Source organism: Gekko japonicus, unplaced genomic scaffold (assembly GCF_001447785.1).
Source record: "Gekko japonicus isolate JY-2015 unplaced genomic scaffold, Gekko_japonicus_V1.1 scaffold782, whole genome shotgun sequence".
NCBI lineage: Eukaryota > Metazoa > Chordata > Lepidosauria > Squamata > Gekkonidae > Gekko > Gekko japonicus.
The window spans coordinates 299,518-312,642 of NW_015161973.1; the positions used below are offsets into that span (position 1 = coordinate 299,518).

Consider the following 13,125-nt stretch of genomic DNA (forward strand, 5'->3'; position numbering starts at 1 on the left):
CGGGGGGGAGGAGACGGAGGAACCGGCGGGATGCGGGGGAGAGCTTACCTGCTCCTGCTGGTTCCTCCTCCACCAGCTCAGTTTAAAGCTCCCCCCCTGCGAGTTTCGCAGGTCTTCTTTCTTGTGTGTGTGTGTGTGTGTGTGTATGTATATGTATATATATGTATATATGTATATATATTCTGTAAGCCTGGCATGGAGGGCAGGATACAAATTAAATAAACAAACAAAAAGGAGTCTTCTGAATTTACTTAAAACCAAGGACTATAGTAGCATCAGCTTTCATGGGCTTGAGCCCAGTTTGCCCTATCATGAGGTACAGGATTCAGACTTCACAATGTAGACAGGATTGGGATCACAGTTCTCCATCAGTCTGTGGAAAGTAAACCATATATGCATAAAGCCATGATTTTGATCAGAGTCACCACAGGAAGAAAAGAGGTGATTTGATCCTGCAAGCCCTCCTCATATACCTCTCGCTTGAAATACCAGTTTTGCCTTTTGCAGCCTGTCTTTCCCCATTTAAAATGCTAACAGTAGTGCAGGTAGGCAGGTTGCCCTGCATGTTTACCGGAAGCCTCACTGGATTCACTGGGCCTACTCCTAAGTAAGTCTCTGTAGGATAATAGCCTAAGAGTGCATTCCCAGTGACTTGAACGGAATTAGAAGGGTGCAAGTCTCCTTAGGATGACACTGTCAATTCTTATGCTAAACTCAACACCCTTTTTTCCAGAAGGGAAAAAAAAATGCATGTTGGTGTTTTGTCAATAACAGAAGGACACTTACAAAAGAGGACATTATGGAACAATTAACCTTTCTGTCACAGTGTAATACAAATCTAAACACCAGCTACTACCTACACCATCCAACATATTAAAATGGATTAGTTTTCTCCAGACCTTTTTTAAAAATGTAAATTAACAATAAATCAATAAAAGCTATTTAATGGGAAATGAATTACATCTCTGTTTACATTATTTAACACCAAACATGGCTGTTCTGCATGTTTGTAATTAGTAAGCTATAAAGGATGTCATAACTAGGAATATAATGAAAATAACTGCTTATAAATGATAAATGGTACTCTGTCCCATTGAGTTGAAGATAATATGAATGAATGCAGAGAATAAAGGCAAACCTAGTGCTGGAAGTCTCTGTAGGTCACCTCGTAGATTGGGTTGGGGGCAGGTTGGCTACTTTCAGTCTTGCAGACTGAAAAATTGGGATGCTCTCATAGAAGAAACAGCTACTTTCTTCTGCTACTTTCAGTCCTGCAGACTGAAAAATTGGGATGCTCTCATAAAAGCCTCTACCATCTTAAATTGGTCGGGGGGATATGCCATGGCATGTTCCCATCCCCACAGAGGGTGAGGAATGGACATTGGATGGGGGAAAGGATCAAGTTATTGGGAGACAGAAAGTGAAACATTTTGAGTGGGGAGACCTCCCTCTCTCTCTCAGTTGGCAAATTGCCAGGCCTTAGCATGGTAACAGAAAAAGTACCAGTACTCTAGTAACTAAATATGACTGAAATGTAACGCATTTAGGCGTAATACTTATGAGTTCACGTAGTTCCACTCTATAATTTTCTTATTTTAAAACAGTATTAGGCCACTTTCCCAAAAAGCGCTAATACTAGTCTACTCATAATCCTACTCAGGTCTACTCACAGGGGCTTACTCCAAGGTAAGTGGGTTTCAACTGATAGTGGCTTTCAAAACAAACCCCACAAAATAAAACAGACATTATAAGTAGGCACACAGGCTGACAGGTGTCCCGCACAGTTAGTATTAACCCATAGCCAAGTGTTTTTGTATAGGTGTTGGCTAAGAATTACCAGCCGTCTGTCTGTATTAGACTCCTTAGATTTACTCCATATTTTAGCTTGTGAAATAAGATAGACAAGAAAGAAGACCTGCGATACTCGCGGGGGGGGAGAAGAGCTCCACGCAGAGAACGAGGAAGCAGCAGCAGCAGGTAAGCCTTCCCCCCCGTCCCCGGACACCGGCGGTGCAGTCTGAGTGGCTGCCAGCCACCGAGCCCTCTGATTCCCCACCCCGTCCCCGGTCTCCTCCACCCCCCCTCCACCACCATTCCCGGCTCCAGCGGTGAGGCCCAAGTGGCTGCCAGCCACTGGTCCAACCAATCTCCCCCCCCCAGCTCTGGCAGTCTCCTCCTCCACCACCGCAGCTGATCTCCTCCTCCCCCAACTCTTGAGGTCTCCTCCACCGCCGCCACCTGTCTCCTCCTCCCCCGACTCTGGTGATCTCCTCCCCCCGGCTCCTGCAATCTTCTCTGCCGCTGCTGTCACCGCCAATCGCCTCCCCCCCACTCCTGCAGTGAGGCCTGAGCAACTTCCAACTGCCAGCCCGCCGCAGAGTTCCCAGAGCGTTCTCTGCGCATGCGCATGGAATGCTATTACTTTTTTGGGAATTTAAATTTCCCCCCTATATTTTTTCCAAGTTTTCAGATTTTTCTGCACACCTGGGGACTGCCCCAAGTGTGCAGAAAAATCTCCTTGCCCCCCAGGTGCCCTCGATGCGCGGATTTAGATATCCGCACGCAGGGGGCAACTTGAGAATTAGATATATAGATTGCTGACTTAAAATCAATGAAAGCCACATTGAGTGTACCACCCCTTGGTGAGGCTTATTTATTTACTAATGTTGAGAAATGAGGTCCTGGTCTACCATTGAATGGTCCACTCTAATTCTGTACATGAGCATATATGAAGCTTCCTTACGGAATCAGACCATTGGTCCAACAAAGTCAGTATTGTCTACTCAGACTGGCAGCAGCTCTCCAGGGTCTCAGGCTGAGGTCTTTCACATCACCTACTGCTGGATTCCTTTAACTAGAAATGCTGGGGACTGAACCTGGGACCTTCTACATGCAAAGCATAAGCTCTTACACTGAGCCACAGCCCCTCCTCAGCTTGTCCATCCTCTAGAATATCTTCAAGGTCTAATCAGTCCAATAACTTCTTATGAAGATACCACACATATAATTTACTGATGACACTCAATAAGCTGAATGGGCAATAATTGGCTAAATCATATCTGCAACCTTTTCTAAAAAATTGGGATAATGATGGCCAATTCCCATCATTATATTATATATGTATACACCTTTTTGTGAGGCGAAGCACCCCTGGCCTCCCCTCAAGGGTTAAAGTGAAGAGCAACAGGCCTGGTCCATCCTGCAAGTGTAATTAATTGATCTCTTGGCCCACACAGTTCTTATCATCTTCAAGGCCAGAGATGGAAGTGTGGTAATTAGCTTTTCACAAGAACCTGTGGTCCGTGTGATGGGAGGGACAGAACAGGGAGTGATGTGATAATTTTCCAGAGGATTCTCTTGGAAACGTGTTCTGACTGGATGTCATCCTTACCTGATTTTGCTGGGCCAAAAACTATAACTGAGCTAAGGCACTGAAGAAAAGAGACTAGCTGAGATCCCGATGGACTAAAGGCTTGAACTATGACTGCTTGAATTGCAATTGCTAGCAATGTAGAAAACATCTCAGCGTTGGCCTTTGACGCTTGAATTTTAGTGCCATCTAACGCAAGTCCTAAAAAGTGTTAGACAGTTAAGCTAGTGAATAGTTTTCTTGTTGTATTTTAGAGTAATGAGTTGGCTATAGAATAAATTTTCATATTGGTAGAAATTGAAATAAACTTTATAAATAATTTAAAAAAAATAAACAACAGGGTTGTGTGCAACCACTCTGGGGACCTACAGGGTTGAGCCTGGAACTCCCTGACACTTACACACCTTTGAAAGTATGTATAGCTCTTGCATTTTAGATAAGGGCTGCAGACATCCTTGGACCACAGAGGAAACTGAGTGAATAAGTATTTCTGTTATACAGGAGTAGCCCTTTAAGATGTTTCAGGATTAAAAGACATCTGGCAATTCTAGCGCAAAGGGGCATTTGAGTAATAACCATGAGAAAAGGCTCTACCCTGTTCTCTCTGACCATAAAAAAACTCCACTGAGCTTTTGCTTCATATGTTCAAAAGGTTATAACAATTAATGACCTATTAATCAACACTGTTCACATATTGGCTCTCATTCCACCATTAACTAATAATTATAAAATACAGGCTAAATACTTCAGGGAATATAACAAATTATATTGTTTTACAATTAATGCACCTTTGAGCTTAGGAGAAAAACACTACTATTACAGTTAGGGATGCTTAACAAAGACAGTATTACACTAGACTAATCACCTATTTGCAGTAGTGACCTTAGCTATTTTCACACCTGAAGCAAAACAGTCAAAATCTCTCTCTCTCTCTCTCTCTCTCTCTGTCATAACCCTTCTCCACACCTATAAATGGACTAGATATGCAAATCAGATGTGCAAAATCAGAGGAAGGGAAAGTGTATGTTTTCTAGAATCTGCAGCTGAAAGCAAGTGCTCTACATTGATGCAAGGTAAGACCAGACTTCTGAATGTGCCCATTTGGAAAATGAAAGTAGAAGAGCCTTCCACTGGGAAGACATCTATTCAACTGAGCAAAAAAGCAGCCAGGGAAATGTGGTGGATAGTCTAGACAAACAAGGGAAGTCAGAACAGATTTTTTTTTGCAACAGATTCAGTTTCTTGGCCAAGCAGAAGAATACATGAACACATGAAACTGCCTTATACGGAATCAGACCATCAAAGTCAGTATTATCTACTCAGACTGGCAGCAACTCTCCAAGGTCTCAGGCAGAGGTCTTCCACATCACCTACTGCCAGATCTTTTAACTGGAGATGCCAGGGATTGAACCTGGGACCTTCTGCGTGCCAAGCAGATACTCTACCACTGAGCCACAACCCCTCCCCAGAATGTGTGTCACCAAACTGCATTTATTTTGTTTCAAAATAGATCCATCTAGGTAGGGTTGCCAATTCCAGCTTGATAAATTCCTGGAGACTTGGGTCAATGCCTGGGGGAGGCAGAGTTTGGGGAGGGAACCCAAGATGGATGCGATGCCATAGAGTCTGTCTTCCGAAATACCTATTTTCTCCAAGGGAACTGACAATCTGTCAGCTGGAGATCAGTTGTAATTCCAGAAGAACTCCAGGCCCCACCTAGAGGGAGGTTGGTAACTCTACACCTAGGTCATCCACCTCCTCCATCCAACTCTGCTCCATTTTTGAGGATGGAACCACTATGACAAGTTGGCCCAAGAAACTAGGAATATATCCTATCATTCTCTTTGAAGCCTTTCTTCAGTCTAAAGAGCTTTCCTCCAAATTAAATGGCCCTTCTTCTGAGAAAGGCAAAAAAAGGGTAGCAGCATCTAATCTCACCATGCTCATTGGTAAAAGAATGGTTTCAGAAGAAAGCTGATCCCAGACTAGTACCTGATAATACTCTAGGCCTTTCAAGTGATCAATCAGAATGCAGGTAGTCACAATATAATGCTGCAACATTCACATTCTGTCAGGGAAAGAAATAAACCCACATTAGCATTTCTCACAGATGGCCCCAGTAATGTAGTTTGAACTGTTTGCATTGCCCACCCAAACCCCAGTTCAATCAAATAACTAATGTTGCATCCAAACACATCTCTTTTCTATTTCCTTATTTAGAAATATTCCCACGTTATAAAAAAGTTTTGGCAGCCAAAAGGCAAAACAATACAACTGAACAGCATCAAAATAAAGCAAAGATATGTGTATGGAATGTCAAAAAATAATTGAAAATAGGAGGTGCTTTTTGAAATTCACAAAACAAATATAACAGCTAATTTACTACAATCTCTTTGACTCCTGGTACAATCCCGCAGCATTGCGGATCTCCCTTGAACCCAATGGCAACATTTTTTTACTATGTGTAACTTTTGATCCATTTAATGATTACTGTTTCCAAAATGCTATTAAAAGCGATATTTAAAATCAAGTTCCATAATGGCATAGCAACATTGTTAAAGAACAGCAAAAAGTGTTTTTAAAATTGTAAATGTATCAAAACATTTAAAATTGTAAATGTATTTGTTAATTTAAGGAACAACACATTGCTATATATTTAGTGGCATTGTATATTGACATGTTTGAGCATATTTATGTATTTGGAAAAAAGAAAATTAGACCAATGATGTATCTTTCAGATCATCCATTCCAAATAAATATTGCAACAAGCTTTCACTATGAACAAGTAGTGCTATTGCCCATGGGAAAAATCAATCTCACTGTTTCACAGTTGCCGTTTTTATTGTCATCCAGACTCATTAAAAGAAAGTAAGGACTGACTGGAAAGAAGAAAATGAGGGGTAAGATCAAACACTTCTGTATCATTTTATAACGAACAAACCAAAGCAGTGTGGCATCTAGTTTTTCATGCTCCCACGGAAAGCTCATGCTGAAACATCTCCTCAGCGAATGCAAATGTAATCTTTGACTCATTTCATCCTCCAGAGTTGTGACTCATGCCTGGATGGAAATACAAAACTATTTTTGGCAGCAGGAAGCTCAGGAAACAAATATGCATACATTAGAAAATTATATTGTGTGGCTATATTGTATGGAAACAGCAGGTCACTTGAGGGAAATACTGAAGAAGCAATCAAATAATGAACGATAATTTACCAAAACATGCTATCTTTTTTCACCAGATGTGGTTTCAACATGTGTGACCTTGCAAAATGTCCTTTGAGTTTACTGTTGGCAGAGTTCAGAAATAATACAATCCATGCTTTGGAGATTGCTTTCACTGAACTTACTGCAACAAGATTTTGCAGAAAGACAATAACTTATTACAAGCCATTAATACAACAGAGAGGCCTACAAAGCAGAAGCACTCAGACATACTACTACTTAGCAGAGAGAGAAAACAACAAGAGGTAGGCTGAACTACAAGAGAAAAACATTCAATAAATCCTAATGCTCCACAGCTCCCCCTAGGGTTTGTTGTTCAGTCGCACAGTCAAGTCCGACTCTTCGCGACCCCATGGACCAGATCACGCCAGGCCTTCCGGTCTTCCGCCGTCCTCTGAAGTTTGCTCAATTTCATGTTCGTTGCATCGATGATACTGTCTAACCATCTCATCCTTTGCCGTCCCCGTCTTCTTTGACCTTCAATCTTTCCCAGCATCAGGGTCTTCTCCAGTGAGTGCTCCCTTCTCATTTGGTGGCCAAAGTATTTGAGCTTCAGTTTCATTATCTGGCCTTCCAGGGAACAGTCAGGGTTGATTTCTTTAGGATTGACTGATTTGATCTTCTTGCAGTCCAAGGGACTCTCAAGAGTCTTCTCCAGCACCTTAGTTCAAAAGAATCTATTCTTTGGCGCTCGGCCTTCCTTACAGTCCAACTCTCGCAGCCATACACGACTACTGGGAATACCATTGCTTTGACCATGCAGACTTTTGTTGGCAGGGTGATGTCTCTACTTTTTATCATGCTGTTTAGGTTCGCCATCGCTTTCCTCCCAAGGAGCAGGCATCTTTTAATTCCATGGCTGCTGTCACAGTCTGCGGTGATCTGGGATCCCAGGAACGTGAAGTCTGTCACTACTTCCACGACTTCCCCTTCTATTTGCCAAGGAGTGATGGGGCCGGATGCCATGATCTTAGCTTCAAGCCCACTTTTGCGCGCTCCTCTTTCACTCTTAGCAAGAGGATCTTTAGATCCCCTAGGGTACAAGTGGACTAAACTACTCTATCTGCAGTATTTACAGTAGTAAGACTCTTAGCAGGATGTCGCCTCTCCAACATTTAAAATCTTAACTGTCCATAAACAATTGCAGTAAAAAGTCAAGTGAAGGAAAGGAATATTCCAATATTTAAAACTCAATTTGGACAAAATGAAAACCTCTGAAAAAGAAAATTTTTGGGAACTACAGCAGAGACTTGTTATGTGTTTATTACACATAACACAACCAAAGTGTGCGCTGGGATTACATGGGCTGAATTCCCAAAATTTCAGCCCCAGAACAGGTGTACAACATATTCAGCACCTTTTTAGCCCCACCAATATACAAACAGAAGCAGCTTCCCTCTCCAGTGTATCTAAGAACAGTTTCCAAATCAGAGTGGATGAATTCTGGGCAGGTTAAGGACTACCACTGAACTATGCTAATTAATTACTTCAGAGGAGGGAACATTCTCAGCCTGGTGAGAGTCAGCCCTTCCCTGCCCTTCAGTCTGAGGAGGACTTCGGGTCATGAAGATCCCATATTCAGATAAACTGTTCCAGCAGGTGGACAGGGAGAGGGAGAGACCAAGACACTTGCTGGACTGAGACTTCTCCTTGGAAAGTAACGAATAAGGCCAGAGTATAAAACTCTTATTTATTGCCCTGGCCTTTAGAGGCTTTCTTAGAACGTTTGCCATCTCAATAAAGTATAAGGGTGTTAAGACAATACAGTCTGAAATGCTTACTATTTTGAGGAGAAATAAATCCAAACCGAGCTAATTTGTGTACAGCTGCCAGCAATATAAACAGAGCTGGTTAGAATTCTTTATAGAGTACAAGCCTTTGTACCCCATACTTCAGGCAAGTTAATAAGCAGGTGTCAAAACTCTGAATTAAAATTCCCAGAAGAGGACACAGAACAAAGGACAATAAAAATGATTTTTAAATAATCATAGGGATAAATAGCATCCACTTCTGACAAATGTAAGTACTGGCATAAAATGTTATTAGGCTACCGAGATTTTCTTTTGTTCAGGAAGTGTGTTTTGTTCTCCAGCAGTGTCATTCATCATCCTAATGAGCCCTCCAAATGTAAATTAAATAGCAAAGTCTGATTCATTCAAAAACATCTTTGTACTGTGTTAAACCATTTTTCTACTTTTATTTCATTTCGTCCCCTGCTGAATTCATTCCTTAGCACTTGCATGTTTTATGGCCAAATTCAAGCCATGGAATGGTCTAGTGGCTAGTGCCTACCCAATGTTACTTTTGGTATGATAAAAAAGAAACTCGTTTTGGTGTGTAGTGGCTCACTGGTTTGTGTTTGATCCAGAAAAATATCAAAAAGCTGGGTACAGTTATTTTCTTCTTGTTTTACCTAGCATTGCTTAGTTAGAGAAAACTCTTTAACATGAAGGAATTAGTAGAAGTTCCAGGCAATTCTAGTTTACCTTGCTAAATGATGTAATAGCTAAGTCAACACTATCTCTACAATTAACGGAAAAACTGAACAGGTTACAAGTTCAGTTGGCTATGACTGCTTGCAGTCTGCTCACATGAAAATTACACATCTGGGCCATAAGTAAAAAAACAAGTTTCCTGTTTTACCTGAATTAATGTGTGAACATAAAAGTATTCCCAGACATACAGAAGAGCTGTTCTGAAAACAAACTGGGGGGGGAAAGATTTAAAATATATTTAGCACCTGTCAGGACATTTATAGCAGCTGTTCCACAGTGTTTATAAAAAATTAAAGAAAAATAATCATAATAATGGGCACAATCCAGAAATATGGAACTGAATGCTTTTTCTTTCATTGAAATCAATGTTGTTTAAAATCTACCATCTGCATGCATAACTCTTGATGGCTGTCAATGGATTATAAGCATATCAACTCATGACAAAAAAGAAGTTGAGTATATGAAGAAGAGGAAGAGGAGGGAAAGGGGGAGGAAGAGGAGGAGGAATCGGTTTTTATATCTCATCTTTCTCTACCTTAAGGAGTCACAAAGTGGCTTACAATCTCCTTCCCTTACTCTCCCCACAACAGACACTCTGTGAGGTAGGTAAAACTGACAGAGTTCTGAGAGAACTGTGACTGGCCCAAGGTCACCCAACATATTTCATGTGGAGTACTGTGGATCAAACTCAGTTCCCCAGATTAGAGTCAGTCACTCTTAACAACTACACCACACTCTTAACCACTACACCAGTGTAGTGGATTGAGTGTCTGGACTGGCATGACCTAAAGCACAGGATCTTGACATACATGAGAAATATGCTTGAACTGGCAGTCATAAGAGGGGACTATTAGAAGGATAAGGAGATGTGGAATGACTACTAAATGTGTTGGTCAAGTGAGACAAAGAAATCTGATCCCACCACTTACAGAGATATAGTATGTAGCCAATTATGAATTTTTATATTTTAAAACAATCTTTCTCCAAGAAAAGCACAAAATGAGAAAGAAAAATGCTCATTGAAGTTAATCCCCCAGATATGGAACTTAAAACATACACTCAATCATTTTCTCTTCCAGTTTTGTAAAATATCAATATAGGGAACAGACTCAATATTTAAAATCACTGGTTTTCCAAGCTACTGTAGATATGAGACTGAAGTTTCAGACTCCCCCCCACCCCAGTTATTCTCTTTGAAATCATTAGGATTCTTTTGGGTAATTTTACAATACTTACATATCAAAACTGTATTTTAAGTAAAGCTGTCATTTCAAAACCCTGCATCTTTTCCGGAAGGTGTCATGGTTGTAATACTGGGGTGCTTCTCTGTCCAAGAGGCTAATGAAGCCTGAACAGTGGAGCAAACAAGACAGTTAATCAATAGCAGTCAGAGGACTACTTTTATCCTCCAACATCTTCATTTTCAACTCAGTGCACATCATTACTGCAGGGAACCAGGAAAAGTCAATCTCCATTAGGTACAGATGCCATATAAATAAATTAATTTGGCGGTCATAAAAATGATGACACAGTATTGTGTCTTTTGACCTTTTTGAAATATTACTCCCAGTGTTAATAACAAAGCTAAGGCAAGAAATGGAAAGAGGTTGGCATATTTTATTTATCTGTGCATTGGCATCATGTAGAACTAAGCTCAAGCACATCTCGTCTGTGCAAATCTTGAATTCACTGTCTAAAGTAACAGAATGCTTTACAGTGCCCTTTTGTACTATTTAAGTGTCATATGATAAGGGATGCATCCTTCTTCCACTAGAAATAATATTCACCAGAAAAACCAGCATGAACAGGAGATGGCAGCCACTGCACTATTACCTCAGCAGCAACTTTGCAAGTGACAAAAGAGGCAGCATTTTGCTTTCATGCTCACAATTCATGCTGACAGTTTACATCTGACTGGTCTTCAACAGCACTCAGCACACTCTTCACTAAGAGCATTTTTAAAGGTCATATTAAGTGTAATGGGAAGCAGAAAGAACAAAACCAGTCCCAGTTTATCATACTTCTTGTTGCCACAGAACAATATCATGTGCCAACTCGTGGAGAGCCATATTCACAAATATCATCAACCAAACATTACCATCAACCAACCCCATTTCCTTCTATCCCTGGCATGAGGCTCATACCTCAGGAAGGCTTGCACCCTACCTGTTCCTCTGACAGCAGCTGTTTCAGGATGGAAACCACCTGCCAACCACAAACCCTACCGAACAAGGGCCTTGCCCACATTCCTGAAACATGGAGCAGGTGTCACATTGTGAAACAGTGCTCAGAAGAGCCACAAGTAGCATGCCAAGGAGCCACAGGTGGCTCCTGTGCTACCGTATCACTGATACGTCTTTTGTCACCCACCTTCAGCATGTCAAATGGAGAATATAATACATATTTATAAGAACTGCATGTATTCTATAGCTTACTTTTTAAAATAAGTTTTTATCAGTCCAAAGTCTTTCAAATGAAACCAAATAAACCAATGAAACTTCTGGAAAATAGTTTAATGGTCCACAATCCCATAAGCCACATTGTGACTGAGACACAATACAAGCATAGCACTGGCACAGCAATTGTTGGTGGTGCTATTCTGCGGTTCCTGTCCAGGATCCATGACTTCAGTGGACCTCTTCCAGTTTAACTGTCTGGAGGACTGGTCTCTAAAGCTGCAAACAGGCAAAACATGCTCATCATAATCATGGAATGGGGAGGCAATCAAATGCTCCAGATCCTTTTCTGCATTCACTAGAATAAAAGATATAATTCCCCACCACTTAAGAATGCATTGCAGAACTCTTCTTTATACAACATCATCATGTCTCTTATACCCCATCCTTTAAGTTCATGTGAGTTAGAGAAGGTAGTTTTGACTCAATGTTTTTAGAACTACTGCTTTAGTATTCATTTCCATTATGACCAATTAAGAAACATGAACAATCGTAGAGAGGACAATATGAGCCTTTTAGTAATTGTGTATCAGCTCCGCCTTTTTTCTTTCCCAAGCAATGCATTAGCCACCCGGTATTCAAAAACAGTTTTGCAGTCATACATTAAATGGATGTCAACATCTGAATTAAATAGACTATGATATATACTTTTCCAACAAAGATATGGTATGGAAAAGGTAATCTAGTATACAGTATATCACTAAAAAAACAGGCATACAAACCTGACACGGTTCTTTTCTTAAAATGTTTTTTTTTGGGGGGGGGGTCTTTTTCTTCATATAGGGTTTAAACCATAGGGTTCCCTCTTACCGCAGTCACTCACTTGGCTACAGATAAATAAAAATTTCACAAGCATTCACAGCAAAATCAATACAGGCACTAAAATATCTAAGTTGATAATAATTTTTTGTTCTCTTTTATACATAACTCTGGAATGTCAGTATTTACTGGAACCACTGTAATATCAGATAGTTCAGAAGGGTATTGATTTTGCTACTGAAGTGTGACTAAAGGGATAAATAAACTGCTCTTTGGGTCAATCGATCCATTTATCTTCACTGTTATTTTAGAAGGAGTCAAAGCAAAATAAATTTTGATAAATGTTATCATGAAAGAAACACTGGTAATTCAGAGGCTTGGAGATAATAGACAAGCAAGTATATTCAATGAGAATCAAAATATAGCATATTATCAATAACGATGAGCAGCATCTCTATGATGCACAAGGGTTTTTTTTGTTTTTAAAAGATCCATGAAACTGAGGGTTAGTTGTACTTTCATAACATGGGTTCATGGATTTGGACTGAATTAATGGGGTTCATATGCATTCTATATATTTGGACATGACTGCCTTTGAATATGCAGAACCACTGCAGCGGTTTGAATGTCTGGACTGGCATGACCCATTTCTTTAAGATCATAACTAGGTGGTCTTAAGGAAGTCAAAATATCTCACAGTGCTCTCTGAAGCAGATATTTGAAGGCAAGCTGGTGTTCAATATACTTCTAACAGTGTAATCCTAAACACAGTAGGACTTCTACCACTACAAACAGACTAACATGGCTACCTATCTTGATC

General features: G+C 40.5%; 1 protein-coding gene and 1 non-coding gene across 2 annotated transcripts in view; both read right to left on the bottom strand.

Moving 5' to 3' along the window:
- AFF3 (AF4/FMR2 family member 3) overlaps positions 1-13,125 on the bottom strand; it is a 399,168-nt gene that overhangs the window by 228,248 nt on the left and 157,795 nt on the right. The gene's annotated exons all lie outside the window — the stretch shown is intronic.
- TRNAA-GGC lies at positions 4,761-4,832 on the bottom strand. Its single transcript has one exon. It is a non-coding gene; the product is annotated as a tRNA-Ala (tRNA).